This window comes from Centruroides vittatus, unplaced genomic scaffold (assembly GCF_030686945.1).
Source record: "Centruroides vittatus isolate TY-2023 unplaced genomic scaffold, ASM3068694v2 contig_962, whole genome shotgun sequence".
Lineage (NCBI taxonomy): Eukaryota > Metazoa > Arthropoda > Arachnida > Scorpiones > Buthidae > Centruroides > Centruroides vittatus.
In genome coordinates, this window is record NW_027122638.1 from 877,593 (window position 1) to 898,016 (window position 20,424).

General features: G+C 26.6%; 1 protein-coding gene across 4 annotated transcripts in view; it reads left to right on the forward strand.

Annotated features, from left to right (window-relative positions):
- LOC136985348 (probable G-protein coupled receptor No9) overlaps positions 1 to 20,424 on the forward strand; it is a 54,580-nt gene that overhangs the window by 24,154 nt on the left and 10,002 nt on the right. Inside the window, exon 1 of one of the 4 annotated variants that reach the window (XM_067282617.1) lies at positions 14,997 to 15,095. The exons of the other annotated variants lie outside the window; for them this stretch is intronic. The gene's annotated coding sequence lies outside the window, so the exon portion shown is untranslated. Of the gene's footprint in view, positions 1 to 14,996; positions 15,096 to 20,424 lie in introns of those variants that run through there. 4 annotated transcript variants of the gene reach the window in all.

A 20,424-nucleotide genomic window follows, 5' to 3' on the forward strand; every position in this document is an offset into this window, starting at 1 on the left:
TTTACTGTGAAAATAAATTAATTCAGTTCAAATCATGCATGGATCGAAGTTAACCTGTGCGAATGTGTTTAAATATGTGGAATAAATCTATTTAAAAAGCGAACATTATTATAATTTCTAAGGAATTTATTTTAAAAAATAATCAAAGCGAGAAATTACTATTTTGAGCCGTATTTTCAAGTAAATAAATCATAAATTGAACTGATATCTTTATTAAAAATTGTTAGTTGGTTAAATTCACGAGTAAGTAGAATTGGGTGCAGTAGATTAGACGTTCCTAACCATTCTTTAGTCATGGTCCTCTCAAGAGGCTTCTTAAATTCTATGATCCCAATATCACAGTCGAAACAGCCGTCCTCTTCCACTATACTCACCCAATTTAAAATGGCTTTAGTTTCCACTGTGTCCCGTGTGTTAAGAATTTGAAATTTATATTCACGCTAATGTGTGTAATTTTCCATGAAGATCTCACTCACCCTTTGTTTCTTAATGTCTCCCCTCCTATCCCCTGCCTAACATTGAAAAAAGGAAAAGTAGCAATTTTCTTTCCCCTAAAACTGCTTAACCCATTCAGTTTCCAATGCCCCCTATACATTTTAAGCTTTCTTATTACGGTTTTCAGACAGTGGCCCTCTTTAAATGGGTTATGGAGGAGTATGATCCTCATTAAATGGGTTGTGTGGTGCCCAGAGATGGGCATGATCCTCGTTAAAATGGATGCAACAGATCATCTCCGTTATTTAAATTTTGATATCAGCTTCAGTCTATAGTCTTCAAGGATGTTGTTTCAGCATTTTGTATCATGGAAACAATTATCGTGTGAGTTCAACTGCGAAATCGGAAGCATTCTCTGCATTTGTAAAGTTTAGAAGATTAATGAATGAAATTTGTTCACCAAAGCCTTTGCTGAAAGAAAATTACTGTGTATGTGTTTCAAGAAGAGGAAAGAAAGACAGCCTCGAAAAAAACATCATTACTACTGAAAAATTTAGTATTTATTCAGCAATAAAAATTGAATTGAAACTCTATATAAATTCTCCTAAATAAAAATGTCAAAATATTTAATACTATTTTCCAATTCAATTAAGATAATTTGATTGAAATAACGAGAATATTTCAGAATAAAAATTTTAAATTAAGGCTGTCATTTATTATATTTATTAATATAATAAACTACAGAAAAACCTGCATAAATTGGAATCGCAGGGTACTGAATATTTTTTCCGTTTTGGCAAGTTTCCGTTTTGAACAGGTTCTTTTTAATACAGAAAATCGCTTCCTTACGAATAATTTTTTTCCGTTTTAGGCAGGTTTTACTGTACTTAAAATTAAATGGAAACAAAGAAAAAATTTTCAAATTTTATAGCAATTATAATGATTTTCGCTTATTACGAAATTATAATAATTACTTCAATGACTAAAAAGAAAATGGAGTAAATAATTTTGTCTTTATTAAAGTTTCACAAATAAATAAATAAAATAATTACTTTATATTGAAATTTTATTCATTCAATTATTTTGCTATTATTATATATATTATTTGAATAATTTTCATTTATTAGCAACCGAAATATTTAACTACAATTATCTAGCATAATTTACTTCCTGTTAAAAGCTTCAAATATTAATTAGGTTAATGTTATAAATATTTCAGAAAATGTTAGTTAATTAAAATAATTTAAATAACGGATGTGATAAGTTGAGCTTCGCTTCGTGAAATATGTTCATACATTCTCGAATTATTATCTTAATAATTATTATAAATTCAAGATTAAATTAATGCAATTTTTTAGCGTAAAATATTTTAATTGTCTTACGTAAGACATTATGCAGCTTGAACAATTTATATTAAAAATTCATGTTATATATAACAGGAGATCGGTCAAAAAATTATCTCCCCGACGATTTTTTACATTTCTGGACTTCAAACGTCGATAAATTCAAAAAAATTCGGGGGTTTTTCTTTATATATGTGCGGTTGCTCGTGTGTGCGGGGACATGATTTTGTTACCCAATTTAAATCTCAATAACTCCTGTGATGTTAGTCGAAAGTTTTTGAAATTTTGTAGGGAGATTTGTTTATTATGGGGATTAATTCTGTTAAATTTTGGCGGTTATAGATCAAACGGGTGGGGAGATAGAAAAGATCATGTATCCTATCTCGAGTTGGGTCGGATTTAATGAAGATTTTATACGTTATGAAACTCATTCATACCATTAAAATTAATCTTTTAGCCATTTTATAATAATTAACAATATAAAAATTATTATAATAAAATATCGTAACAGATGGCGCCAGAGCAATTTTAAACGTTATGCCTGGAAAGTTACACAACTCGTTGCTGGATTTTTTCTGTACAATAAATTATTTGAAATGTCGTAAACTTAAGAAATTATAAATCATTCGTGATTTACTGCTTAATTTTAACTACTGAGAATTGAAAATAAACATTTGCTGCTACTTTTTGTTAAAGAACTACGTAACTTTTAAATATTGATATACATTTATATGTTTATATAAGCCGCTTTTAATGTTTATACTTAAGTTTGATTTAGTTTTTAATGTATTTTATTAAAGAACTTGGCAATAAAGTAGAAACAGAGAAGAAGAAGAAGAAAAAATGAACTTTCAACATCTACAGCACTCATAAGTTATGCAATGCTCGAATATTCTATAATTAACTAAAGTTTAAAGGAAGTTTATAATTCTTCCATTTATCTCATGTCATAAATCCGCTCTCGAATTTTGGATTGTATAAACTTTAAACCACAAGTTGAATTTATTTAAAATTAATTAATAGGAATTCATACGGATTGAATTTCGTGTTTAACAACTGAAACTATTGGATTTATGTTTTGCATTTACATTAGATATCAATCTTAAATTCAACATTTGTAACGTTGGTTTTCTCGTTAAGCTTCTAACATTTCCAATATGCGGCTACTTATATAATCTTATTAGAGATTCCTCAGCAGAGAATCTCATTTGCATAATCATGAGGTCATTGTAATCGTTGAAGTATGGAAATTTCTCGAATTGTTTGCCAACAATTTATGATTCGTTTTCATTAATTCTCACAATATATATATATATTATTTCATGTTTAAAAACTTTGCAAAACTTTACACGAAAAAAATGATGAAAATACTTAAAAATTTCTAGTTTAGGAAGGGAATTTTCATTGTAATAAAGACTCAACAGGACTATTCATAAGATTTACTTATTCTGTTAATGACTTACATATTGATTATTCGTTTTCTCAGATAAAGATAACCCGTGTTTATTTAATAATCTATCTTGATTGGCTGGTATGGTTAGTGACAGCATTACCTCCTATGAATGATTGATGAAACCATTCACAAAACTAACAAAATGCCAACATGTTTAAAAGAAGGTATTGTAACTGTAGCCGCCAAATTTCGCAGCTCGTCATTTTACTTTTCTTCCTTTTTTTTCTTCCACTCTACTATTTTTTTTCCTTTTTTTTCAAAATTTCTTATCTCTTATAAGTACACTTTACAGCATATTTTTCATAGCAAACGTTTACTTTTAAACTTAAACAGAATAAAAAAAATTAATAATTGTTGACATTTAAACGTTGTATTAATATAAATTGAAAATTATTTTTTAAGTATTCTTAAAAAAATTACTTAGTTTACGCATAAATTACACCGTTAAAGGCTGAAACATTCGCATACATACAACGAAATGCAATAAATTAAACGAAAAATAAATATGAATGTCTCAAATAAATATTCATTACGATATTTTTTTTAACATAAAAGACGAGAAATGTGTATATTTTCCCAATTATATTGTTGTATGCTGTTTGTGCTGGGTGTTGTGTATGCTGGGTATTGTATAAAACTTTATTCGAAAATTCTAAACGTCACCCCCTTTATCAAATTTAAATCTTGATTAATTATGCATTTAAATATAATTAAGTAAAATATTTAATTAATGAATATTCGTATACAGTATAAAGGTTATTGGCCTCTTATTTAATGAAAGAAAAAAAGAATAATAAGCGCACAAAATGCAAAGCATTTCAAGATATAATGACAAGTATAAGTACTGTGCCTAAGAATAAATTACTGTGTTATGTTATTCTAAACACTTAAATATTTTAACTGTCTAAATTACTAAAAATTTTATACATTTTCAGTTTTATTACTACTGCATTAATACAAAAATAAATACTTTTTTATTTGTAATATCTCGCTGCTGCTGTATGCATTGCAATTGATTTTCTGTTCAGTTTATTTGTTTATTTAGTTTATTCTTTCAGATTATTAACCAAAAAGAATTAAAATGTAAAATGTATTTAGTAATTTTAATTTGAAATGTTATCAAATTGAAAATCTAGAAAAATGAGAAAATTAATTAAGATCATTATAATAAAAAGTTAAGAAAATTAAACAAGTGATTTGATGTTTATATTAAATAAAATAAAATTGTAAGAATCTAATCTATTCGATTTTTTTTCTTTTCTTTAGTTAAATTACTAAAATTTAATTCTTTGTCTAGCAATATAACAAGTTAATTTTTAATCTAAATTACTCGATGACTAGAAATATTAAGCGCAGATTCTAATAAAATAAAATGATTAAATTTAATTCATATATTAAATATCTCTGATTAAATATAATTAGTAAACGAGAAGCATTTTAATTATATTTAGAGCAAATTATCTTTGTAACTACGTACGAGAAAATTAATCTTACTTTATTTATAAAATTTACTGGAAAAATATTCTTAATAACTTTGCATGTAAATAATCGAGTGTTGAGTGACTTAAAATTGATACGTTGAGCATAAATAAAAAAAAAATTAATAATAATAATTTTATAAATTTTTATTTATTAATAAATTCAGGCTTTAAATATGTAAAAATTATATTAATTATGCATGATTTTATTGATTTAATCTTACGCCTGAATGGAAGTTTATAAGCTGAGTGTGCAAGTTCAGTTAAGGAAATTGTTAAATCTTTTGCTGACATTGTATTTTGATGATGAAAGTATCATGAAAATAAATCCCAATGTCTTAAAATTTAATAATCCTTTTTCCGTCAAAAATGATTAAAGTAAATTTTACTTTAAGATGTGATTCCCATTCCCCTCGTGTATTTCAAATGATTACTTTGTTTTATTTTGCTTACTAATTAATGAAAATATTATACAAATTAAATTAATCTGAATTCAAAAATTAATTTCGTGTTTGTATGTGCTGTGTGCTGTGTTGTGTATGCTACTTGTTGTGTATACTGGGTGTTATGTATGCCGTGTGAGCGCTGTGCTGTTTGTGTGGGTGTTGTATATGTTGTGTGTTGTATGCTGTTTGCTGTGTGTGTTGTGTGTTTTACTATTTACTGAATTTATTAAAATAAAATATTGAAGCTATAAAAAATTCAAAAATAATAGCTATTATTTGGATTGTTGGGCAATGTTTTATTCAGATTTGTTAAGAAAAAATCAAGAAAAATCTCTCAAGAATGGTTAGAAATATTTTCATATCCATATAAATTCACTGTATTGAAATATTTTCTCTTTCCTGTGCATAAGTTTTCATTTTTTCTCTTTTCCTTTCTCAATTTAGAGTTAAAGTAATAGGATATAAGATAAAAGGAAAATTTGCGTTTGAACATATTTTTACATTGGAAGAAATATTCAGAATAATGTGAGTTTTATCACTAGTGTGGGTAATAAATAAATAAATAACTGTAGATATAGATATTTATTTATTTTTAGATAATATATTTTTATGCTTGAAAAATTGAATATAAATATTTTTTGCACTATGAATAAATATGTCAAATGTCCACAGATATTTATTATACATTAAAATTTCATTTCTATTTTAAATTTTTACTGTTTTGCTTTATTTAAATATTCATATCGAATTAAATTTTTCCTTTTTTCTTTTTAATTTGAACAATATTTTTCTTTCTGCATTCTTCTTCCAGATTTATATTTAGTTCCTTTGCTGATTTTTCTATTTTTTTTTTATCATAAATAATTTTGGGGGTAATATTTGACTTATAACATTTAAAAATTCATATTTTCTAACACTATTAAGTGTATAAAACTACCTGAAATTTTTATAAACCTGTTTAAATAAAATCTACGAATTAATTTTTTGTGTATTGTTTTAATACTGTTTATTCTATTGTTTTTTGCTTTAATTGTAATTAAATGACGACGACAACATCATCATTATTATTATTATTATTATCTGTTTATTTGTGTTCTTGTATACGTGTATCTTCTTCTTTAAAAATTAATTGCTAATAACAATTACATACTTAATTATTAACAATATGTTTTATTTAATTTTTTTAAAAATTTTAATTAAAACATTTCACAGATTTTTTTTTATATAAGTGCCATTTTTATAATTGATTTATTAAAAACTCAAATTTAACGGAGAGATTAACGGAATTTTTAATTTAATTTTCAATTATTTTTTTTACATTTAAATAATTAATAAATTTTATTTTAATGAAATGTATAGCAGTAAAATGTCATTATGTATTACTTTTGAATGAAAATATGTAGTTGCAGTGAAATTTGAATGAGAATTTCTCCATTTTACTTTTTCATTTTTAAATCAGTAAATTCATATCAACACGATCAATAAATTCATTAACATTTTAAATATTTTACGTACAACTTAATGTTAATTTACGTTATAAACTGTTAAAATTATCACAATTTAATTTTCCATTATTTAATTTTTGGTTTATACCATGCGAAAATGGCTTCAACTTGTGAATTTGTTGCGATTATCCCTCCATTTTTATCGATTTTTAAAGGGAAATCCAAAGATACTTTCAGCAAAGTTGGAAATGTTAGGACATGTTTATCCAATATTGAATTTAGAAAATAGTTAATCAATATAACGAATCTAGAAAGCCAGAATATGTCCAATTTAAGTCGATTTTTATAGAAAACAAAAAGAAAAAAATTATTAAAAAAAATCAATAAAAACATTTACTGAAAACCAAACTTCGAGAGTCGATGGACCGAGATTTAATCGTTTGATAAACATAAATCTAGTTTAAATTGTTAATTTAGTAAAGTTAGAAATATATTAAATATGTTTCTCTATGATTATATACATTTGTAATTACAATTCTATAATAATTAGACGCTTTATATCACATTTCTGATTCGATTCAGCACCTCTAAATTCAGCTTAACTGTGATATAATTAAGTAGTTGTTGACTAAATTGTAGCTTAAAAATACACAAATTAAAAACAAATAAATCTTTTAAATTGTTAAAACCTTTATATTCCCGGCTAGAAAACCAAATTGTATGTTATCTTTTGAAGTTAATTATTAATTATCGTAATAAAATAAAATGTAGCTTGGTATATTAACACGGTGGCAAAACTGGGCTCTTCTAGATCCTTATTGCTGCTCCTGTATATCGGATCCTCACCTCTAATATATATTATAGCTCCTAACATGACAAGGTTAGTCCACCCTTAGTATATTATATCATTATCAAAATACTAAGCAATTACAATTGTAAACAATGATAACCAATAGTCACGTCATTTTATCTTGTTTAATTATACATAAAGTGTACAATAGTTGTAATAATTAAGCTCATACGTTGACAGATAAATTTACTAAGTAGCCCTAACCAAAGCAGACTTTTCTGTTAGATTACACAAGAAAGATCTGTTAAAATTAAATCTATATCATTTCATGTGCTATTGTTCAACGTGTGAGCTTACATAATACGAAAATAGAAAAATATTATAGAGGAATGTTTATTAATACTTCGATTCTATTTGTATTACTTATTCACAAAAGGATTTATTGTATATTCTTTTAATTTCCTAAAATTTTCCGGTCAATTTAAGATTAGGATCGCGTTACAATGCAACGTAACTCGAGTAAATCTTTAGTATGTGTCAAGGTTAAAGAATTAAGCAGCGTGTTTCTTTCGTTTAAACAGGTATACGTTTCATATAGCTTTGTCATGCACCCTCTAAATCAATACTAAAGAATTATATATATTATATAATGCATAATATTATTTTTATTAAGTATTACTTCGATACTTTAGTGGGATTTGTTTTATCTTCGTTGTATTGCGGGTGGAAATTATTATCTTAGTGACATTACCTTTATTTCACGAATAAGTTAATAAAAATTTATAAATATTACTAACAAAATTTATCCAGTTTTTGTTTCCACAGCCAACTGTAAGCTAAGTTAGTTATTAACATTTAAATTAAAAAGTTAGTAACCGGAGGAATAATAACTAACGTCAATTAAGAAACAAAGTTAGAAACAATAGGTGAGTTGTTTTAAAAACATTATAAAGGAACAAATAGGATAAAAAGAATAAAACTAATCGGCCGGTATTAAACAGATCTGTGTGACGTATTATCAACGTAATCTGTTACATGCATCCAAGTGTCATTACAATATACGTAATTTCCATATCATTTCAATGATTTAAATTTTAAACAAAAGCCTTCTTGGTTTTGTGCCTTCGTTACTTGTTTTTGGATTAAGTAATTATTATTAAATATATTATTTTTAAAGTAAATCTTATTAACAGATAAATACATTAAAGTTATTAGAATTTCATCTTTTCAAATGAAGTTATTTGCGCGTTATCTTCAATGAAGTTTAACTAATTCGAAATTTACATTGAATTGTAATTATTAAATTACATAATTATTTAATTAACATATTTTTCTGTCTCAGTCATAATTATGTAAATAGAATATTATATTATATGTTCATATACAAGTATCATCATAAGGGGTTATGAGAAATAGGAAAAGGAGTATTTGGAGGTTTTTTGTATGTGTGGAAGTACGATTTCGTTCACCCAATTTGAAACTTAATAACTCCTATTCTTTTTGTCGAAAATTACTGAAATTTTACAGAGAGGTCTATATATTAAAGGAATTAATGCTGTCAAATTTTGGTGGTTAAAGGTCGAGGGTACGGAGAGATACAGGGGATCGCATGTCGTATCTCGAGTGGGTCAATGAAGATTTTACTCGCTATTAGTATTTATAATTTTTTAAAAATAAAACTCATGTTTACCGTCAAAATTATTTCTGCCATTGTAAAATAATTAATTGTGTAAAAAGTACTTTTAATAAAATCTCATAATAGATGGCGCTACGCACAATTTTAACTTTTTGCCGGGAAAATTATGCAACTCATCGCTGTATTTTTTTATCGATGCGTATATTTAAAAATAACACGCATATTTGTTATATTTTATTTATTTATTTTTAATTTTTGTCTAAGGGCACCTCTCGAATATTCTTTTAACATAAGGTTAAAACATAAATTAAGGTTTCATACAATTTTTCTTTATTTTAAATTTCAAAATTTTAATAGTTTATAGAACATTTGAATTGCTAACCTGTATAATAATTTTACTATTATAATACTCGTATAATATGTAATATATAATCTATAGAATTACAACTTAGGGATAAGTTTCATACTCGCTTCTATACGGACCAATAATAAATTAATTTTATATCTATACAGTGATATTTTATGGCATACATAAAGTTCCCTGTAAGCGATAAAATTCGAAGGTTTAAAAAAATTTTATATGATTTGTGAGCTGAATCACAGCAAGGACATAAAGAGAACTTTTATTTTATATTTAAGTTTACTGTTTTGCATGAGCTGTATTAGGAACAAAGCATAGATTTAGCTTAGACAAAATTTAATATTAAAAAAAATCACTTAAAAAAAGAAAATTTTAATTCTGTTATGAAAAACTCAAAATTGTATACAAAAATAAATACTTTTATTTTATTACTCTGATATAAATAACAGAGCTGAGAAAGCTCGAGTTAGTTCACCCTCTTTGAAGCTTAATAATTCCTGTGTTTTCTGTCGAAAATTTCTGAAATTTTGCGTGGAGATTTAAGGGCATTAATACTGTGAAATTTTGGCGTTTATAGGTCAAGAGGGTGGGGAGAGAAACAGGGTTGTGTATCGTATCTCGAGTATGATCGGACTTAATGACAATTTTACTCGTTATTAACATTTACAATTTTCTATAAAATCCATCCCTATCCTTGATCAAATTTAAGCTTTTTTTCATTCTATAATAATTAAAAATATAAAATTTTTAATTAATAAAATATCATAACAGATGGTTTTAAATGTAACCGGAAAAGTTAAGCAACTCGTTGCTGAATTTTTTAATTAACTAGAAAGATGGTAAACGGAAATAATAATATAAAAGTCTTTCTGTGTGTAAAGAAACAATAATACACAATTACTAAAACGTTAAGAAATTTTGGTTTATCGTACATTTAAATGACTGTAACTATCACATGGTTATGGTAAAGTCATCCTTTTGATTTTTTTTTACTTGTTCACCAAAGAAATATTTCTGATAAGGCATTCCTAGAGTTCTTGAACTCACTTGAAGCGAACAGTTAGAAAATTACTTTTATTTTTTCCTCAGTTTTTTTTTTTACTTTATCAACACAACATAAAAAAATGAATGCTGTCACTCTATTTTTATAACTTTCGAAGCAAAAACAGATAAATGTACTTGAAAGAAAAAAGTGAAAAAATTAGATGAAATAAAATTTAGTTTTTTAAAAAAGTTGAAATTTTCTGTTTATCTAGAAAATGTGTTTTTGTAGTTATTTTTTAAAGGACGATGTGCTGAGAATGACGTTTGAATTTCGTGATACGACACTCTAATATATATATATATTTTTTTTTGTTGGACAGTTTTGATGACAACTTAAAATACTCGAAAATATATATTATTTACAAAGTTCTTCTTTCCGTTTGATGGAATTAAATAGTATTTTATACAGTCGATTTTTTTCTTTCCTTGAAAAATTCACATTCAGTCTTATGGCCTTAGAAAATTTCCGAATTGTTTACATTTTTCTTGTTTGATTTTATTAATTTGTATGTTAATTTCTCAGAAATTCAGCCGTTTGATTGTGGAATTTAAAATATTAAAATTATATTAGCATTTCTCTTAATTTTTTTCGAATTTAATAATATCAAGATAATTAATTTTTCTAGTTAGGAATACGAAGTGCGGTTTACGAAAGATATTTTTTTTCCATTTATAATATATTAAATACCAATAAAAAATAAATTTAATTCAGTTTAAATTTAGAAATTTCTGTAGTATCTAATTAGAAAGAAGTGATTGATTTTACTCCTTTTTTTTATTTTACTTTCCAGCTCTTAAAATCTCTAAACACGAGAATTTAACTAATAATTACGTTGGCGAAATAGCAGCTTTTAAAATGAAAATGTCCTTTCGTAAACCAATATTTCATAGCATCATTTTGTATAATTCATAATCCCAGACAGAAAAAGAAGTAGAAACTTCTCCGTGTGATATTTTTAACACATCAATGATAAATTGAACAAATTGCAACTTTCAACACACGCATTCTCTCATTCCGCTTGAGAAAAGAACATCGATTTGATATTTTCTTCTAAAAAAATTCAAATTACAGAAAAATATTTTAATTTAAAATTTATTTAAAAGCCTGATTTTAAATTTATTATTCAGAAAATATTAAAATGCAACACCACTATTTCAGTATATTTACATCCCGTTTCGTGTTAATAGAGAGACTTGTGTATTAATAATTATTTCCTTATACAAAGAACTACCTTTAACACGTCCCATTTTAAGGGTTATTAAATAATACAAAGTTCTCTATTGATTTATTTCACACTAGAACTAGTGTATATTCTACACACTTTCATCTGCAAAAACATTTCAACATACAAAAATAAATGCGACTGATTAATTTCTACGTCCGTCGCTTATTTATTTATTGGACTGCAATTTAAAAATATTGTAGACCTATAAGTTCCCACTGCCTGTCTTCCTTAATCTCGAGAAAGGAGTTATATAGATGACCGGCATGACTCCGTTGTTTTCAGGAAAAGTATGATTTACAGGGGTAAGACACTGCTAATTTGAGATGGAGAGCATATATTGTAAATTAAATAAATTAAAGTTTATTTGGTATATTTTTCTTATATTTAACTGAAAATTAAGATTATTAAGACAATTAAATAACTTAAAATAGCCAAATTTATAATTTAAAAGTGGGCATATATTGTGAAAACACGACTCAATTTCTAACGTAGATTCGATTAGAAATATCGAAGATTGTAGGCGGTCTATTCAGGAATAAGATGATTGTAGTGAATAGAAAATATCGTTATTTTTGTTACTTTAAGCTAGTATCTTCGGTTTCTCACAACCTCTTCTTTCACTTAAATTCTTCTAAAAGGATTTTTTCATCCAAGTTCAATCGAATAAAGAAAATTTATAAGTTCTTTACCTTAGATGAGTTTGACAATAGAAACTTTATCTTACAATTCATAGCATTTTGGACCAAAATCTAGCGAAAACATGCCTCAACTTTTATTTATAAGGGTACGGTTGTATCAAATTTGCACTTACATCGAGATCTTATTGTCTATATACCGACTACAAATAATTGAAGTGTATTTCCAACGCTTCATTTTTAAAATTAGACAAACATTTTAAATATTTATTGACCCACCGTAAATTGTACACGTATATATAAATGAAGCAACATATATCAAAATATGTACTACTGTGAATAGAAAATGTATTAATATTATTGAAAGTATTTGCGCACTCTTAATATGCAAACATACTTTAAATAAATTTATTAGAATATTACATATTAAAAATGTAAATATGTGTCTGTAAATAGTCAGATTGATAGTTTATTCTTCTAAAAAATATAGATTTTTGGGTAAAAATATAAAAATGTAAAAGAATTAATAAAGGGAAATAACACTTGACGTAATATTAACCCCCGAATGCTTGTTTATTTCTATTTATAGTTGGAATTCAATGAAAATAACATAAAACATTAACAAACCAGGAAATTTTTTTATAAATATACTTAATGTGTGTGATAGCAAAACGTAACAAAAGATTAGATTTTCTAAATATATTCTAAATTATTTTATTAAGGAAAAAATAGCATGCTGACTGAGAAGGGCCATTGTAAAGGCCGAAATGCATAACAGGAAAATAGTTAATAAAAAATTTTCGTTGTATATTAGTCCAATGGTGTTTACTACAGCCAAATTTAATAAACATGCGAACGTATACACGGACGAGAAGCATAAAAACGAAGTAATTTGTATCCTTAATCACAATAGAAATAAGGTAAATAGTACGAAAATCTTATCTATATCAATAAAAATGGTAGGATTTTTAAAAAACAAGAATTAAATACTTGTTAGAATTTACTTAGAATTGTACTTTGACGTACAATAGTTACAAATTTCCTTATACTGTAGTTGTTTCGAAAAACGTCAACGTATCCAAGTAACAATAATACATTAGTAAGTTATATAATTTATCATTTTAGCAAGTTTACTGACAATATAACTGTGAAATAATTCATAACAGGGAAAAAAACTATTTCCTTGAACATATTGTTTAAAGTTTAATTTCACATTATTCTGTATACCAGAATATAAAAACATAATTATCGTACAATAAACGTAACTTTAAAAAGAAATTCTTTATCTTTATGTTTTGTATTATTTTTATAAATTAAAGTTCGAGACATTTTTAAGATTTGTTAAAAATATTTTAAAGGAAGAAAGAAGAAGCCATACATTTCGAAAACAGTTAAGACGTGTAAGAAATAAAGAAATTCTTTAGAATACGTTCCTTCTTGAAATCTTCAAATTGAAAGTTTCTGGAACGAACAGTTCTTAAAAATGATGAGTTTTTATTAATTGTACGTTTTGATATATTTATTTTTATTGAATTTCATATTTTAAGCTAAAATAAAAATAGAAAATAACATATTAAAACATTAATTAAAGCATTAATTAAAATTAGTATACTTTATTTAGTTAACTCGAAGTTAATTTCTCTAACAGCTTCAATATTTTGAAGGTTATCTTTCAGGTATTTACTTTCTGCTTCTTTTATCTGTTTATAATTACTTGGTGCATCGTATCACGAAGGTTAAATATATTATTATTATTTATTATATATCAGTATAAAAGCGTTTGTATTGATGGTATGAAAATTGCAAAATCTTTATCACTTTTCTGAATATGTAAAAACTTTCTTTATAACTGTAATTAGTGCCAATTCAGAAGTTTAACTTTAGCTGTTGCCTTTAGTTCTCAGTATACCATTGTATATAACTTTGCATAATATGGTAATTCGCGTGAAATTTGTGTTATAGTTTAGTTATAATCAATAAATTTACATTATGAATTATTAGAGGCATATAATTAAATCGTTTCTTATTATTAAACAATTAAATTTAATTTAGAGCCTGGTGTTAGAAAACCTGCATTAGTTGGTGGCTTGCAAATAGAACTGTTGTAGACGACGTGCCACTCGGTTAGCAAACCAAGTGGTACGTCATCATGGAATTCAGGATTGGACCTTGGTGCAAGTGGCACTAAGGTCCAATCCTGGATCTTGGTGTTTCGATTGCTGACAGTTTACAGAGAGAAAGTTGGGCCTTTAGTATGGAAAAAGCTTCTTCCTCACCCTGTAGGCACTAAAAGGGTCTTTTACTCCGTACCTATCATATCCATAATAGGAATAATCGAGTGATGAGGGATGGAAAATTGAAAGATTTAAGAATATTTATATAAGAGTACACCCCGTAATTAATGATATATATAATAATATATTAAATATATGAATAGTTTAAAATTATTCGTTTGATTATTTTATATATATCATGTTTATTTAAGTAAATTTAATGCCAGCATTTAATTAAAACAGGTTTTATATTTATGTCAATTTTATTTAGTAATGTGCCAACCGTGAATATTGATATGAGATTGTATCCAATCCTGGAAATGAAATTTCCATTTAATTCTATCTAACGTACTGCATATTACTTGGCAAGATGCCATATCAAATCCTAAGACTTCTGACTAAAATCTTGTAATCCGGAGACAGCATTTCTAGGATCTAGAGACAATTCACCTTTATTAATTTATTTCAGAATGTTTTTAATCGAATAATTAAAAAACAATCTCACTTATGAGGTAGAATATTTAAGCAAGGTAAGAAAAATTATATTGATAGTATTAAGGAGAAAATAAATGATAAAAATGTACGATTTCCTTAATTTCTTGTGCCATACCGAATATCAGGGACTAGTATACTATAGATTATGTTGTAGGCTACATTTGGTTCTATTACGCGGATACTAACCCACATTGGAATTAAGTCCATTACAGTATAGATCGGTTCAGTCCAAATTCCTCATATTTTGGTTAAGTTTTTTCTCGTTCATCTGATTAACATTTATTGAATTAAATCGTTTTCTATACGGAAATGCGACACGTGGACGATCTGTCAAGGAGGGTCTTCCATGGAGGATTTTTTATAGGAAACTGGCCCCTATTTAGGTGTTACGAACGTGAAGAAAATTCGGTAAACTCCACATGACCAGGCTGTTGGCCAGGCGCGAACCCACCATCACGTTTAGTGCTTTTATCCACTCGGCCACTGGTGGGCCTGAACATTTAAATTAAGCGCGATTTCTGAATATTAAGACAATTTTGACTTTTAATGTAATCTATAAACACCCAGTAAAAGAATATATGAATATCTAAAGCAATCGATTTTGTAAATTCTTTACTATACAATGCAATACCAGTAATTCTATATTGTAAAACCCTTTGAAAGTCAGAACGTTCATATAAATTTTGTTCATTTAATAAGTTTTATTCTTTGCATTTACTTCTAATCATGCATCGAAAATCTTGTTTAACAAATATTGCACACCACGTGTTTAATTTCCCGTTATAATTTGATTTCCCAATATCTAAATTTATTTATTATTTCGTAAATGTCACTTTTGTATCCATTATAATAAATAAATAAATAGTGGGGTTTGATCCATATGCAAATGGTTTATTAATTATACTTTATCTGAAGATCAATGAAAGAATTTTAATTTACATGAATATATTAATGTGGTGGGGAAGGTAAGCAGCGTGCTGTACTTGTCTTCATACAAATCTCTGTTGCTACATAAGACATAAAAACTACGAAGGTCATATCGAATATTCAGATAGTACCTTGATGTTTATCCTGATATTGCTGATTAATCTGACATACGAATATCTGGGTTTGCAGATAAGATATGCAATCCTTCCTCATAAGATTTCTTCGTAATATTTCAAGACATTCTTGGATAAACAAAAAGTAAGATTGAGAAATCTAATAAAAAATATTGTTAAAATTTCCTTACAGTTTTGCATTTTGTTTTAGCTAGATATTCCAAATACATATAGGTTCGTTGCTGAGAAATAGGTAATTGTCATTATTCATATATATTCATAAGACAAACGTTCATTGAAAAAATTTATGCACTTTGATAGAATTGCTCAATTGCCAAAAAATTCAGCATACAGTAAAGCAGTTTAGCACGTAAATGATTACAATAGTGATTTGATAACAAGTCAGGTAATGCCACTAGAATTTCTCAAAACTGCTCCTCCAGTATAAACGGCTCAAGAGGCTTCCTGTGTTTAAAACTTGATGGTCTTCAAATACAACTATGTCTGTACGACACACTGAAAAACATTCACACCGTTGATGGAATTTGCGTCATTGAATTAGGAAAACAGGTTGACCGCTAACTGAGTCGCTCTGACCTGACCGTGAGCAGTGAATACATCAAGACACACACGTAACAGCGGGCAAACTCTGGACTCCCAGACATACCACCAGGAGGAATGATCGTCTGATTATGACACAAACATGAATAGCTGCAGAAGTATTCTTGTCCACTATCTAGAAACAGATACAGAATCCTACTAGCCAACTCCCAGAGACAAATTTACAAACATGCTAGTCTAGGTAGTTATCTCGTATGAAAGTAGTGATCCTTAATCTTAAAGTGATTAGATGGTACAGACGTACGTTCAGGAAATTCTATGCCTCGTGCATTGTCTCTTATGACAGGGTTGCAACTATTTTCCAGACAGATAATGCTCGACTGCATAGAACTAGGATTTTCCAGGAATTATTCCATCACGTTTCCACATTTTTTGGCCTGTCCGGTTTCCAAATTTCGCATCGAGCATTTGTTAGATTAGATAGGAACCAAATTTGGCACGTCTACAAGTGTGAGGGATCTGGAGCGGCAGTTGCATATCTGTAGACAAATCTGTACGTTTTCATACCCGACCGTATCGTCGCAAGTATCAAGGAAAGAGGGATCCTATAAGGTACTAACTAATTAATATATATTTTTTAATTGTACCGTTCTTTCATAGTCCCTTTGCTATGATATTGTAATTACTTGTTACTAGTATCATTAGGTTCACACTAACAAAGTTTCATTGGATTCCAAGCCTACTTCTTGGTGCGTTTGAATAAGTATAATTAAAACTTCGTGTTTCTTTATTAGTAGACATACCTTAAACGCATATCATCTCCACATATTAACAATTACTAATTTAACATTTTATTACTGTAATATGATCGATAATAAAAAGAAAAATAATTTAAAATATTTTCTAAATATACTTACTAGTAAGTTCCCTGATATTACAACAATGCTTGAGGACATTCATATGTTAAATGATTGTTTAATGATGAACTAAATCCCTCAATTTTTCTAAACTGATTTAATGTTTGAAAATAAAATTCTTTATTTTTAATTAAAAACATATAAAAATCCTTCTTTAATTCACATTTTACACAATTGTAATTTAAAAAAAAAAATCACACTTTAGTATCACTAATATTCATTATAATTAGTATCCTAATATTCATTAGTTTTTAATCGTGTTTACATAATTTACTCCAGAAATATTAATTTTACTTTTAAGTAAATTATTTATTAATACACTCGAACATTTAAAAATTAATTATAATTTGATTAATTTCTTTTAAAATATTATATATTCTTTGAAGTGAATAGCGTAACCATATCATTTTATATATCTCATTATGTAAGGGAATTTAAATAATTTTTGACTAGGAAATTTTCTAGGATAATTCTAAAATTAAAGATGATTTATTTCTTCTTTTTAAAAAACGCAGATCTTTTTTTATTTTTTAAAAATTCTTTCTCTCTGTTAACTTTTTGGCAGAAGAAAAAGTTTAAATTCTATGTTGATCTTAAAGTCTTGTCAATAAAAATTAGAAGGTTGAACAAGTCTGTAAATGGAATCAAAGGACGGTCAACTTATTCAATAACATCTTTGGTTTCCTTCATCTATTATTCATAAATTTTTATATTTTAAAAAAAGATAGAATTTTTAATCATATTTATTGCCATAATAAATGAAGAAGATAAAATTTTTATTTAGACAAACTACTGCGCAATTATTTAAAGTCTATATAAATTTAGAAAAAATTAAATTTAAATAAAAATTTATTTAATTTTTCTTACGTGTTTGAATTTGTTTAGTTTATGATCTTAATAATAGTATGTTATATAGCAGGGATGGACAAACCTTGTCACGATAGGTACCCTACACCACTAACAAAATTAGTTGATAATCGCATCCTATATTGGAATGGTATTTTATATAACCTGTACTGTACACTATAAATACAGCAGTAATGTCGGATCTACCCCTAAGTAATAAGAGTTAGGGACCCGATCTGTAAAGAGTTTACAGATCAGATCCCCTACAGAGACTACCTTATTTACACACACTATTTAATAATATATATATATATATATGCCTTGTATCAATATTTAGCCTGTATTATTAAGTGGTAGTACCGTATAAAGAAATAAGTTACGTACATATTTATGTCATTAATCGTGTTTTAGAGTTTATTAGTAATTATCTTCTAATTTAATTAGTAGATTGGTTTTCTAAGATATTAATATAAAAAATCTTATTATCAAGTGCAGTGTAAGATTTACTTTATAAATGTATTTTAATATGTTACATTCGTTAGATTAGTGACACAAACTTTGTACACTGCAAATCTTTCATAATTGATGTGCCACAAACTTTTTTAAAATAATTAAATTATGGTACTTGTTTCTCCGTTTTTTTAAATATTATTTATATAAAATGGCAATGGTAATGCAGCTCTTCAACGACACTTTTTATTTATACAAGTGTATATAAAGGCTTCTATCACACTTGATCGTTGGTGGACCACTAACCATAGTACACTCGAAAAAATAGAAAAGTTAGATCTGTAAACTCTTTACACTTGTAAACTTAATGTTTTAGAAACTTAAATTTTACAAAGGCTGATTGAACACAATGAATCATATGTTTTCCAATTAGTGAGTCGAAATTCCCATGGTAGAATCACGAACTCCAATTACATTATTGTATGATAAACTAAAATTCGACAAATATTAGCTTAGATAGCTAGTTATTTTGTTATATACTGTACTCAAATGTAATATAAGTATTGAGGCTTTAATAATGTGATTTAATTTAGAAGATTATTGATCCTGCTTTAATAATCCCATTAGTCACATTGAAAGAAATTTTAATTAGACGAGGTTAGTGTATACGGTTTAAAACAGCAAACAGAAATATTGTATTGATGATACAAATGTATAAAAGAAACAAATTATCACATCTAAAATATAAATGACTGATTAACTTTCATGTAAAACAGAACAGAAGATAATTATCTTTTGAAGGTCGAAATATACTTAGTTATGTTTATATGTATTGATAATTAAAATACGAAAAAAAAATTTAATTGCTCCTTAAACAGATAAAAATACTATTCTGAGATTTATACAAGTCTTCAGACAAATTTTCCAGACACCGTAAAATCATAAATTTAAATTGAATAAATAAATAAGAATTAAATTAGCAAAGTTCAAGATATTTTCGATATTATTCGTATAAAATATGCAGTTATATAAATTAATTAAGTGTTGATTTAATCAATAACACTTATTTAAGTATTCAAAAATAATTAGCTACTTCTAATTATTTTTTAATAAATTAAACAAGGATGTGATTTATAAAGCTGATGAATTCTTCTGTATGACAAATCACTAGGAAAATATATATATATATATATATATTCTATACCCGTCTAACATGAATAAACGTTAGGAATTCCGACAAAATGTAACATCTGCGAGACAAAACAGTCGAAATTATGAAAGAATTCTGTATAAAAATATATATATATATATTTCTATGTAAAGTGGGATAGGAGATGAATAAAATGTATCAAAAATAACCTTCCTGTTTAAGGCCTTTATAAGGAGATAATTTTAATAAAAACTTTCAAGTGCTGGTATTTGAAAGAAGCAGTAAAGTCTAGCTTAATTCGATTGTGCATAAGTATCTTCAATCGATAAAATTCGACAGAACCAATTATTTGGTGTGAATTATGAAGCATTATCACCGAGAATCGTTCGATAACTGCAAA